Source organism: Rhinopithecus roxellana, chromosome 2 (genome assembly GCF_007565055.1).
Source record: "Rhinopithecus roxellana isolate Shanxi Qingling chromosome 2, ASM756505v1, whole genome shotgun sequence".
Classification (NCBI taxonomy): domain Eukaryota; kingdom Metazoa; phylum Chordata; class Mammalia; order Primates; family Cercopithecidae; genus Rhinopithecus; species Rhinopithecus roxellana.
Window position 1 is genome coordinate 52,781,287 of NC_044550.1, and position 12,630 is coordinate 52,793,916.

At 42.4% G+C, this 12,630-nt stretch overlaps 1 pseudogene; it reads left to right on the forward strand.

Annotated features, from left to right (window-relative positions):
• The first annotated feature begins 10,480 nt into the window (after positions 1–10,480).
• LOC104658821 lies at positions 10,481–12,110 on the forward strand (annotated as a pseudogene).
• The last annotated feature ends 520 nt before the right edge of the window (positions 12,111–12,630 follow it).

Here is a 12,630-nt window from a genome sequence, read left to right on the forward strand (position 1 = left end):
CTGTAGTCCCAGCTACTCGGGAGGCTGAGGCAGGAGAATGGCGTGAACCCGGGAAGCGGAGCTTGCAGTGAGCTGAGATCTGGCCAGTGCACTCCAGCTTGGGTGACAGAGCGAGACTCCGTCTCAAAAAAAAAAAAAAAAAAAAAAAGGCATCCTGCTCAGGACAGTATCCACTCTGAAGCCCTACTGTCTGCTGGTCAAGAACACAGCTCTGGAAGGGGGTCTAAATTTACATTCTAACTTCACTTTATGAGAGATACTAGCTACTAACCTGTCCCCCTCAGACTTGCTTTCCTCCTTTGTAAAATGGGAATAATATCTTCTGGCAGGGGAGTGGTGCAAACATTTGAGATCTTTTTTTGGAAGGATTATTTTGATGACTATCGTAAGCAGGTGCTCAATAAATGGTAGCTATTAGTTCTGATTTGATATGAGGATAATTTTTTAAATGTAGTCAGCCCAGCTGATCATATACATTAAGAAAACCCTTTCTAGGCCGGGCGCGGTGGCTCAAGCCTGTAATCCCAGCACTTTGGGAGGCCGAGACGGGCGGATCACGAGGTCAGGAGATAGAGACCATCCTGGCTAACACGGTGAAACCCCGTCTTTACTAAAAATACAAAAAAAAACTAGCCGGGCGAGGTGGCGGGCGCCTGTAGTCCCAGCTACTCCGGAGGCTGAGGCAGGAGAATGGCGTAAACCCGGGAGGCGGAGCTTGCAGTGAGCTGAGATCCGGCCACTGCACTCCAGCCCGGGCGACAGAGCAAGACTCCGTCTCAAAAAAAAAAAAAAGAGAGAAAACCCTTTCTATATCGTGAAATGTGCATAAGCTATACAGAGAGATGCTATATTCTTCCTATTGCTTTGCCTATGTGGAGAACTCCTTATCTTAGAAAGAGCCATCAGTCTGGAAATGAAATATAAGCTTCTTTTAAGCATGAAAGCCGGAAGGAATTTTATTCTTGCTCTCCAGTGCTGTTTATTTTTAACTTTTTATGTTGAAAATCTTTGAACATACACAAAAAGAGAGAAGAGAGTATAATGAGCCCCTGGAGAGGGTAATGAGCCTAGTTTTAACAATTACCAACTCATGGCCAATCTTGTTTCATATGTACCCAACATCTTCCTCCTTCCCTTATTATTTTGAAGTAAATACTAGATACTGTATCATTTCATCCATGAATATTTCAACATGTATCCCTAAAAGATAAGGGCATTTTTAATTTTAGTTTGTTAAATTAACATGCCATAAAACTGCCTTTTTGGTGTGTACACATGAATTTTAACACATGTATAGGTTTGTGTACCATCATGATGATCAAGTTCCGTTATCCCCAGAGGACCCTATTTTATCTGCAGCCACAAAGCCATTATTACACCATTTAAAAATTGACAGCAACAAAGAGAATTTTTTTTTTTGTTTTTTTTTGTTTTTTTTTGTTTTGTTTTGTTTTTTTTTTTTTTTTTTTTTGAGACGGAGTCTCGCTCTGTTGCCCGGGCTGGAGTGCAGTGGCCGGTTCTCAGCTCACTGCAAGCTCCGCCTCCCGGGTTTATGCCATTCTCCTGCCTCAGCCTCCGAGTAGCTGGGACTACAGGCGCCCACCACCTCGCCCGGCTAGTTTTTTGTGTTTTTTAGTAGAGACGGGGTTTCACCGTGTTAGCCAGGATGGTCTCGATCTCCTGACCTCGTGATCCGCCCGTCTCGGCCTCCCAAAGTGCTGGGATTACAGGCTTGAGCCACCGCGCCCGGCAACAAAGAGAATTTTAAGAGTAAACATGATTCTATTTCTCTGCAATCATGGGCAGAGACACACTCCAATTCATAGTATCCCTTTTACAAATGACATGCTCATGTCTACATGTAAATATATATATACATAGAACATGTTCTAAACATGTTCTATGTGTACATTGTTCTAACATGTTCTAAACATTCTTCACCCTTGCTTCTGACAAGAGGTCCAAATAAACATGACCCCTTTGTAACAACTCACTCATTTCTTCTGCATATAATAACCTTCCTGACCAACACAGATCTCTGTATTTGATAGACATTTCATAACACCCTCAGTTCTCCTATTTAGTAGAATTGTACACCTTAAAAAATGACTCATTGTTTATATTTTTAGAAGCATGGCGCGGTCTTAAGTTTTTGCTAAATGATACAGTGTTTTATCTGAAATAACTCAAATACTGCTTTTATTTCTTAAAAAAACAGCTTAGAATCCAAGAAATGGAAGGGAGCTTAAAAATCATACATTAGAATTTTCTCATTTCATGGATGAGGAAAATCAACTAAGAGAAGTTTAAAAATTTACAAAGGGCAAACAAGGGCCAGACGTGGTGGCTCACGCCTGTAATTCCAATGTTAGGAGGCCAAGGTAGGTGGATTGCTTGAGCCCAGGAGTTGGAGAATAACCTGGGCATCATGGTGAGACTCCATCTCTACACAACACACACACACAATTAGCCAGGCTTAGTAGCACATGCCTGTAGTCCCAGCTACTCTGGAGGCCGAGGTCAGAGGATTGCTTAAGCTCAGGAGTTCAAGGCTACAGTGAACCATATTCATACCATTACACTCCAGCCTGGGCAACAGAGCAAGACCCCATCTCCAAAAAAACAAAAGGTTAACAGCTAGTTAGGTGAATAGTTGAGACCAAAACTGGGTCTCCCAGACTTGAGGCTCTTTCCACTATAACATATTGTTGGCCATGATTTTTTCCTCACTCTTGCTGTTGCCTGAATGTGGATTCCATCAGCAGTTGCATATCCATATGCCATGAGTAACAGTTAAGAATACTTAAAGCTACCAAAAAAAAAAAAATGCTTTATGAAATGTCCAGAAAAGGCAAATCTGTAGAGACAGAAAGACTAGTGGTTGCCTGAGGCTGTGAGTGAGAACAAAGATTCACAGCAAACCAGCATGAGAGATCTCTTTGGGGTGATGGAAAATGTTCTAAAACTGGATTGTTGTGATGGTTGCACAAGTCAGTGAATCTACTAAAACTGTACACTTAACAAATGATTTTATGGTGCCTAAGTGTAATTATACCTCAATAAAGCTCTTTCTAAAAAACAGTTGCAGAGATATTTCATGATTTCTTGTAATGAGATGTCTAAAAGCAGCAATTCCCAGACTCATGTTCCTCCTGTTTCGGGTCTGCCATCCCAAGCGTGTTGGCCTGTTCTCCTCACGCGCCTACTCTCATGGTCCCTAGATGGCTGTTACAGCCCCAGGATTGGGTCCACATACCTGCCTAGAGGAAAAACGGTATCATTGAGTTCTTAGCTCCTGCTGTCTTTGTAAGTCTCCCAGCTCACTTCTTCTGACCTTTTTTTGGGCAGAACCAGGGCACACGGCACCCACCCCTATATGCAAGAAGCCTGAGAAAGTGCGTAAATAGCAAATGAGAGCGGAGTTATCAAGATTGTTTTAACCCTGGAGCGGGTCACGTTGCCTCTCTGAATCAAAGTGAGGCTCTGTTGGCAAGAAAAAACACGGAGGAGCTGAGATGGATATTGAATGGGAAGCTAAAAGTGGCTGCCACACTGGGAAACTCACAATGTGCTAAATAGGTTCTAATTTGTTCAGAGTTTTTATAGCATAATGGTTAAATGCACAAACTCTGGAAAGAGGCTACCAAGGATTCAATCCCAGTCCCACTATTATGGGCTGAACTGTGTCCTCACCAAATTCACATGTTGAAGCTGTAACCCCCAGTATCTCAGACTGTGATTGTTCGGAGATAAGACCTTTAAGCAGGTGATTAAGTGAAAATGAAGCCATTAGACTGGGTCCTAATCTAATCTGACTGGTGTCCTCATAAGAAGAGGAAATAGGACACACAGAGACACCAGGGGTGTGCATGCACGGAGGGATGCCATGAGGAGAGGCAGCAAGAGGGCGGCATCTGCGTGGTGTGCATGCACGGAGGGATGCCATGAGGAGAGGCAGCAAGAGGGCGGCATCTGCGTGGTGTGCATGCACGGAGGGATGCCATGAGGAGAGGCAGCAAGAGGGCGGCATCTGCATGCCAAAGAGAGGCCTCAGAGGAAACCATTCCTGCTGGCACCTTGATCTTGGACATTCAGCCTCCAGAACTGTGAGAAAATAAATTTCTGTGTAAGCTGCCACTTAAAATAAATTTCTGTTTAAGCCGTCTATGGTATGTTGTTATGGAAGCCCTAGCAAACAAATATATCCACCCAGCTCACAGTCTGACTGTAGATGAGTTAATTAACCACTCTGGGCCTCTGCCTCTTTCCCTGTAAACTGGGGATGATTAGAACCCTGCTTCATAGAGTTATGTGAGAACTAAATGAGTTAACCTGTAGAAAGTACTTGGAACAGTGGCAGGCACACAGTAAGCATAACAGCAATGATGGTATGATGTACACATGTGGCTACATTTAAATGTATTATCTTGGCACATCTTTTATTCACCATCATTCTTTTATTGAACACATGTCTATTGAATATTGAATACTGAATATGTGCCAGGCGTGAGCTGGACACTTGGAGACAACTATAAGCAAGGTAGGCTGCGTCCTGATATTGCTGAGCTTGTACTCTGATGGGAGAAACCAACAATAAATAAGTCAACAAATATATAAACAATGTAATTACAGATTATAAGAAATGCTGTGAAGAAAATAAACATAGTGATGAGACAGAAAAGAGAAGGAGCAACTGTCTTAGGTTGGGCAGGCAGGGAACAATTAACCTGAGATCTGACCGGTGAAAGGCAGCCTGCCATATAAACAGCCAAGGGAAGAACTTCCCAGGCAGTGAGGACAGTTTGGGCAAAGACCTTAAGGAAGAGTTTGGCCTGTTCTAGACTGGTCTAGAAGGCTCACATTGCTGCAACATGGTGAGCCAGGGGAGTAGGGCCCCAACCAGGCTGAAGAGGTGTCCAGGCCTCAGAGCACTCAGCACCCTATAGGTGGTGGGAAGGCACTCAGGTTGTATTCTTATGCAATAGAGCCCACTAAAGAGAGACATGGTCTGCATAATGCACTTATTTTTAATCAGGGAGACCAGCTGTAAATACTAATAGATTGAAAAAGAGGTGGTGGCAAGGAAAATGGAGAGGAGTCCAGGCAGCCATTTGCATGTGTGTTTGTGTATTTAATAAGGACCACATATTCCACCATTACGCTGGCTTAGTGGAGTATTTCAGACTGTTCTATGTCTCCTCACCTGGGGCTTGGGCTGCCCTTTCATTCTACCGCCATTCCTAGAGGTGTCAAGATACCTGCCTTCACCTCTACGCGGTGCTTCTAGACAGTCTACAAGGTCCATGGCTGTTGTACAGGGAGTTGTCCACATGAGGAGGTGAGAGGAAAGGCAAGCTTAGGTGACTGAAGGATGGACAGGTGTGTGCCGGCCACTGTCCACTGATAGACTTCAATGAAGAAATAGGAATATGAGTATAGCTGTTTTTTATAGAACCAAAAATTGGCTCTATAAAATTGTTTCCATTATTTCAGTATGCAAACTTCAGGGTTGCAGAGAAAACAGGAGTGTCCCTACAATCCTGTGAAGATGGTTTGGTTAGAGCTTCACAGGATGGCAAGGGTCAGGAAAAGGGCCGCTGAGTGGTTCCATCAACTGCCGCTAAAAGAGACCTGAGCCAACTCCACCCCCTGCCAACAAGAATGGAGGCTGGTTGCCTGGCAACCATGAGGCCCCCTTCCTGTTTAGTATTAGAAGTTTTAATTAATCAAGCAAGGCTGCTCTTGATGTTATTCTCATCTGGTTTCATCTGTCCAAACTTATTAATGCAGAAGGACAGGGGCTCCCACAGTGGCTTGCCTCAGTCCCATACTGCATGGGTGACCCTATCTCTAACATCATAGTCTGTGAGCACTGTTAGAGTATCTAAGGTCTGCAGCTTTAATTTTACAGCTGAGACCCAGAGAATTTGGCTGGCTCAAGGTGACACAATCAGTTAACGGCACAAGAACCCTCTTTGAACTATTGCAGTTCCCTGACAGGAGGTTGCTGGTTGGAATTTAACTGAACTGGCTTGACTTGACTTCCCACTGGGACCTTCTTCTTGGTAGGGTACTTGAAGGCCTGTCATGCCTGTTTGTAATGCAAAATGGCCCCTTGCAAAGTTGTACTTGTAGAATTAGTCTCACTAACTCACAATTAGGGGGAGAACAGACGGAACCAGTGGAAAGACTTTAGAACAAGGGCAGTTCTGTTACATTCGGGTACTGTATCTATAGTGAAAAAAAAAACTTTTCATAAAGGGCAGCCAAGGAACGGTCCAACCAGAACCCCCAGGGAAAAGATGGAGTCAGCTTGCCTTTCCAAGGCTCAGGGCTCTGTGGGCTTGAAAGGGTTGTCTGAACGGGCATTGGAGGGCTGGCACCCTGGAGTTTGAATCCGTGGAGATCAGGGGCCGGGATTGCAGAAGGTAGTACTGGATGCCTACCTTTCAATTAGTGCATTCAAAAGGGCAAAAGGTGAGGGAGGCAATTCGGTGTGGATATGCAGTTCTGAGTGACATATAAAAATCCGACAGGCTCACATAGTGGCAGCTATGATCTGAGACTGCAGGACCTGGTTCTCAGGGACCTGTTTTTCTGAAACGAACAGCCCAGGGTTTATTCATTTTGTCCTAGGAGACAGGCGCCAGGTTTGGAATTTAGCATGCATCAGACCGTGTGCTTATCTGCCCTGCCTAATTTCTTTTACAGGTTGCCAAGGTTCAAATGAAGGCGCAGGCAGCCTAGAAGAAGAATGGGGCAGGAATAGGAAACAAATAGTTTAGGCAGTGGGGGAAATAAGATAGGGCTTTGTTAGCCAGGAGGCAGACCCAGTTTTTTGAAGTGGGAAGAGGGGAGTACTTTGCAATTCAATAATCACTGAGTGCCAGCCTTAAGTGTCAGGAAGGTAACAGGCTACTAACGGGCAGAGCAGAGGCCCTCCTCTTCACAGCCCACATTCTTCACTCAGTGTAACTCTGAGGCCCGCTTTCTTCTTAGCACCAATTGGTTCTACTCATCTCACTTTGATCTTCAGCAGCCTGGGGCCTGTGGCAGTCCCAAAGTGAGTGTGTGTATGTGTGTGTGGTGTTGGCAGAGGTGGGGGGAGGAGGGGGTTGTGCTGGCAAATTATAGAATATTATAAAGTTGTTAAAAATGACTTAGTTCAATTCCTTTTTCAAGACCAGTATTACCCATGATACCAAAACCAGACAAAGACATCACAAGAAGAGAGCTATAAATTACTCTATTCTATTTTAAAAGGTCTTGTTTATTTCATGTTTGTAAGCATAATAAGTTCACTGCCTGATGCACACAGCAAGTCAGTAGGCTGAGACACTGGGTTGCAGCAGAGAATGAAGTTTAATTGTAGGGCAGCCAAATAAGGAGACAGAAGGAAACCTCAAATCTGTCTCCCTGTGGAGTTTGAGGGTAGACTGTTTAAGGGTTTTGGGTTGACCATAGTGTGGAGATCACTGATCGGTCAACGAGTGCAGAGTGAATCATGGGACAGGAAGATACAGAAACTGTATTCTCATGCTGATTCCAGTCCTCTGTGGGGGTCTTCAAACTTGTTGGCATCAGCTGTTTCACTGCAATTTCAGAGCTGAAAATCATCTTAAGCAATTCTTAAACAAAGGTCTTATGAATCTAGTGTCAGAGATCCTGTCTATTTTAAATAAAAGCCTTAAGTAATTCTAATGTCAAAAATCCCATCTATAGGAACAACAGGGATACAAATGGTATCTGGTGCTACATGACTTTTGCTTACAAAGAAATGGGCCAAAGTGCAACCTGATTAATGCTTAATTATAACTCTATTTCTGTCCAGAATTCCTGGTAACCCTGTAAGGATGGTTTTGTGTTTACTTAATTATTTCTCACAGTGGTTTATCTTTGTATAAGTATAACCTTAAAGGTCTAGAATCCATGTTTATGTTAATATGACCTTAAATTCCATTTTGTTTAACAAATACTCATTCATTGTTTACTATACACAAGGCATTGTTCATGTCTCTATTGGTGCATTAATCACCTCACACTGGAATGATACGATTGTGCATCTGACTCCCCTACTTAAAGGTAGTTTCTTTAAGGCAGTGTTCATCCCTCATTCATGTTTGCATCCCCACCACCTTTCATAGGCCATTCCCATAGTAGTAGGTATTTAACATATGTTTGAGGAATTTAGATGCAAATGTGTGTACAACTTTAATACAAGGCTGAACTTTTCAAGAAAGAAAATAGAGGAGTGGACCCTGGGAGATGATTTTGAGGTGAATTTAGGTATGTGTGTGTGAGAGGAACAATATTAATGGGGAAGGAGGCTAGAAAGTGGTATAGAATCAGGCCATGTCAAAGAGCTGGAGTAGCATTTTATTGCTAATGAGGAGATTGAAGAGTTTGAGGACAATGAGAGATCATTTTCATATTAGTTTTTAGAAAGAAAATTTTTGTAAAACCTACTGAGTATCAGTTACACATATGGCTTTCATTGTAAATAACAGGTAACCTGAGTGCCTGAATTAAAACAAAGAAGGAAATGTACTGATTTGTAAAACTAAAAAGTCCAGAAGTAGGGTGGACTTCAGGCAGATTTGATCAAGATCCCATGTTCAGTTTTCTGTGATTATCTTGACATTTTCCTCCTCCATGTGTAGACATCATCTCCAGACTGGTTTCTCTCATGGTTACAAGATTGCTACCGGCAGAAACCGGAGCTATTTGATTCTTCCCCCACCCCCCAAATCATTAATGAAAATTCCTAAGTTTCACTCTGATTAGACCAATTTAGGTCTCACCCTCCATGAACAAATTAATGTAGCCAGAAAATTTGGATTAAACTGATTGGCTTTGGCTGATTGAGGCCACCTCCATAGCCAAGCTTAGTCTGCCCAAATGACATGACAACTGCACAGTAGGAGAAAGCCCAAGAGGCAGATGACGATGTTTACTATGATGTGGCAGAATAAATGTCTAAGACTATGGAAGAAATTCATGAGAAAGAAGAACAGCAAAGGAGAATTTGTCTTACTTTATTAAAATTATCAAAATAAAATGGTATTGGCATAGAGAACCCAGACACAGATATGTTGATATTAAAATTAATTCATGACGAAGGTGGCAATTTGATGGTAAAGCACTTTTAATTAAAAGTGCTGGCATAATAATTAATCAAACTGGATAAAACTAAGTTAGTTAGATCCCTACCTTGTAACAGAAAGAAATTTTAAAATTCTAAATAAGGCCAAGTGCAGTGGCTTACACCTGTAATCCCAGCACTTTGGGAGACCAAGGTGGGTGGATCACCTGAGGTCAGGAGTTTGAGACTAGCCTGGCCAACATGGTGAAACTCCATCTCTACTAAAAATACAAAAGTTAGCCAGGCGTGGTGGCAGGTGCCTGTCATACCAGCTACTTTGGAGACTGAGGCAGGCGAATCCCTTGAATCCAGGAGGTGGAGGTTGCAGTGAGTCAAGATCTCGCCATTGCACTCAAGCCTCATCAACAAGAGTGAAACTCTGTCTCAAAAATAAATAAATAAATAATAAAATAAAATAAAATAATAATAGAAATTCTAAATGTATCAGAGAATTAAAAGGAATAAAACAAAACCACACACACATACACTAAAAACATTAGAAGAAAATTGAAAGAATATTTGAATAATATTGGGTTGGAAGAGACCTTTCCAAGTAAGCCTAGAAACCCAGAAGCCGAGAGAGCGAGATAGAGAGAGACAGAGAGAGAAATATTTGCCCTTAAAAAGTTAAAAATACTTTTATGTCAAAAACATCAAAACCAAAGTCAAAAGGAAAGTAAAAACTAAAAAAAAAAATTGTAAAATATATAGCAGAAAAGGGATTCTTGTCCCTGATATATAAAGACCTAAAATTTTTCCAATAGAAAAATAGTAGTCAGGGAAATGAAAAGAAAATATCAACTTGGCAATGTAAAAACCTTTAAAAATAATGATAACAATCAGTCTTGGTGGGGTGTAGAGAAACTAGTATTTTCATATATTGCTGGTAGTGGTATAAATTGTTACCACCTTTTTAGGAAGATATCTGAAAATATATATGAACACTAAAAATATTTACCTTTGACTGGGCGTGGTGGCTCATGCCTGTAATCCCAGCACTTTGGGAGACCAAGGCAGGCAGATCACTTGAGGTCAGGAGTTCGAGACCAGCCTGGCCAACATGGTGAAACCCCATCTCTGCTAAAAATACAAAAATTAGCTGGGTGTGGTGGCTATAATCCCAGTGCCTGTAACCCCAGCTACTCGGGAGGCTGAGGCATGGCACGAGAATTGCTTGAACCTGGGAGGCAAAGGTTGCAGTGAGCTGAGATTACGCCGCTGCACTCCAGCCTGGGTGACAGAGCGAGACTCCGTCCCCCTAAAAGAGAAAAATATCTACCTTTTGAATCAGAATCTCACATTTAGGAATTTTTTCGGAAGTAAATGATTTCTGAATAAATGATTCGCTGTCAGGAACTGAAATACAACACTGGTGGAGGAGAACGGTTTGATTATTTGACAGATCTCGGAGAACATTACAAGAAGAATCCTATGGTGGAAACATTGGGTACAGTACTACAACTCAAGCAGCCCCTTAACATGACTTGTATAAATGCTGCTGAAATAGAAAGCAGAGTTCAAGAACTAAGCAAATTAGCTGAGACTACAGATAAAGTCAAACAAGGCTTTTGGAAAGAATTTCAGACACTGCAACAACAGGAGTGCAAACTTCTTTACAGTTGAAAAGAGGGTTAAAGGTAAGAAAACAAAAACAAAAATAGATATTAAAAACATCCTGCCCTTTGATCATACCAGGGTTGTTGTTCTTGCCCGTGATCCCAATAAGCCTGTTTCAGATTACATCAATGCAAATATCATCATGCCTGAATTTGAAACCAAGTGCAACAATTCGAAGCCCAAAAAGAGTTACATTGCCACACAAGGCTGACTGCAAAACACAGTGAAGGACTTTTGGTGGATGGTGTTCCAAGAAAACTCCAGAGTGATTGTCATGACAACGAAAAAAGTGGAGAGAGGAAAGAGTAAACATGTCAAATACTGGCCTGATGAGTATACTCTAAAAGAATATGGCGTCAGGCCGGGCGCGGTGGCTCAAGCCTGTAATCCCAGCACTTTGGGAGGCCGAGACGGGCGGATCACGAGGTCAGGAGATCGAGACCATCCTGGCTAACATGGTGAAACCCCATCTCTACCAAAAATACAAAAACTAGCCGGGCGAGGTGGCGGGCGCCTGTAGTCCCAGCTACTCAGGAGGCTGAGGCAGGAGAATGGCGTAAACCCAGGAGGCGGAGCTTGCAGTGAGCTGAGATCTGGCCACTGCACTCCAGTCCGGGCGACAGAGCGAGACTCCGCCTCAAAAAAAAAAAAAAAAAAAAAAAATATGGCGTCATGCCTGTTAGGAACATCAAAGAAAGCACCACTCATGACTATAGGCTAAGAGAACTTAAACTTTCAAAGGTTGGACAAGGGAATACGGAGAGAACAGTCTGGCAATACCACTTTCGGACCTGGCCGGATCACGGAGTGCTCAGCAACCCCGGGGGCATACTGGACCTCCTGGAGAAGGTGCATCATAAGCAGGAGAGCATCATGGATGCAGGGCCAGTCGTGGTGCACTGCAGTGCTGGAATTGGCTGGACAGGGACTTTCATTGTGATTGATATTCTTATCGACATCATTAGAGATGAAGGTGTTGACTGTGACATTGATGTTCCCCAAACCATCCAGATGGTGTGGTCTAAGAGGTCAGGGATGGTCCAGACAGAAGCACGGTACCGATTTATCTATATGGCAATCCAGCGTTATACTGAAACACTACAGCGCAGGATTGAACAAAAGCAGAAAAGCAAGAGGAAAGGGAACGAATATACAAATATTAAGTATTCTCTAGCAGACCAGACAAGTGGAGACCAGAATCCCCTCCCGCCTTATACTCCAATGCCACCCTGTGCAGAAATGAGAGAAGACAGTGCTAGAATCTATGAAAACATGGGCCTGATGCAACAGCAGAAAAGTTTCAGATGAGAAAACCTACCAAAACTTCAGCACAGAAATAGATGTGGACTTTCACCCTCTCCCTAAAAAGATCAAGAACAGACAGAAGAAAGTTGATATGAAGACAGAATTTGGATTTGGAAGGCTTGCATTGTGGTTAACTACTTTTTGATAAGCGAAATTTGAAACCATGTAAAGACCACTGTATTTTAACTCCACAATACCTGCTTCCCAATTACTCATTCCCTCAGACAAGAAGAAATCATCTCCATAATGTAGACAACATTATATTTTATAGAATTTCATTTTAAAGTAAGGAAGCAGTTAAATTGTGCACTATATTTTGCAGATTATGGGGATTCAAATTCTAGTTATAGGCTTTTCTTTTTCTTTTCTTTTTATAACCTTAACCAGTTTAATTTTTTTTCCTCATTGTGGGGGATGATAAGAAGAAGAAAAGATTTGGGAAAATTAAGTATCAACATCCTAGAAAAGTGAGAACAATCTCATTTACCATCATGTATCCAGTAGTTGATAATTCATTTTGATGGCTTCTCTTTATGGCCAAATGAGAATTAGGCCAGTGCCTGAGA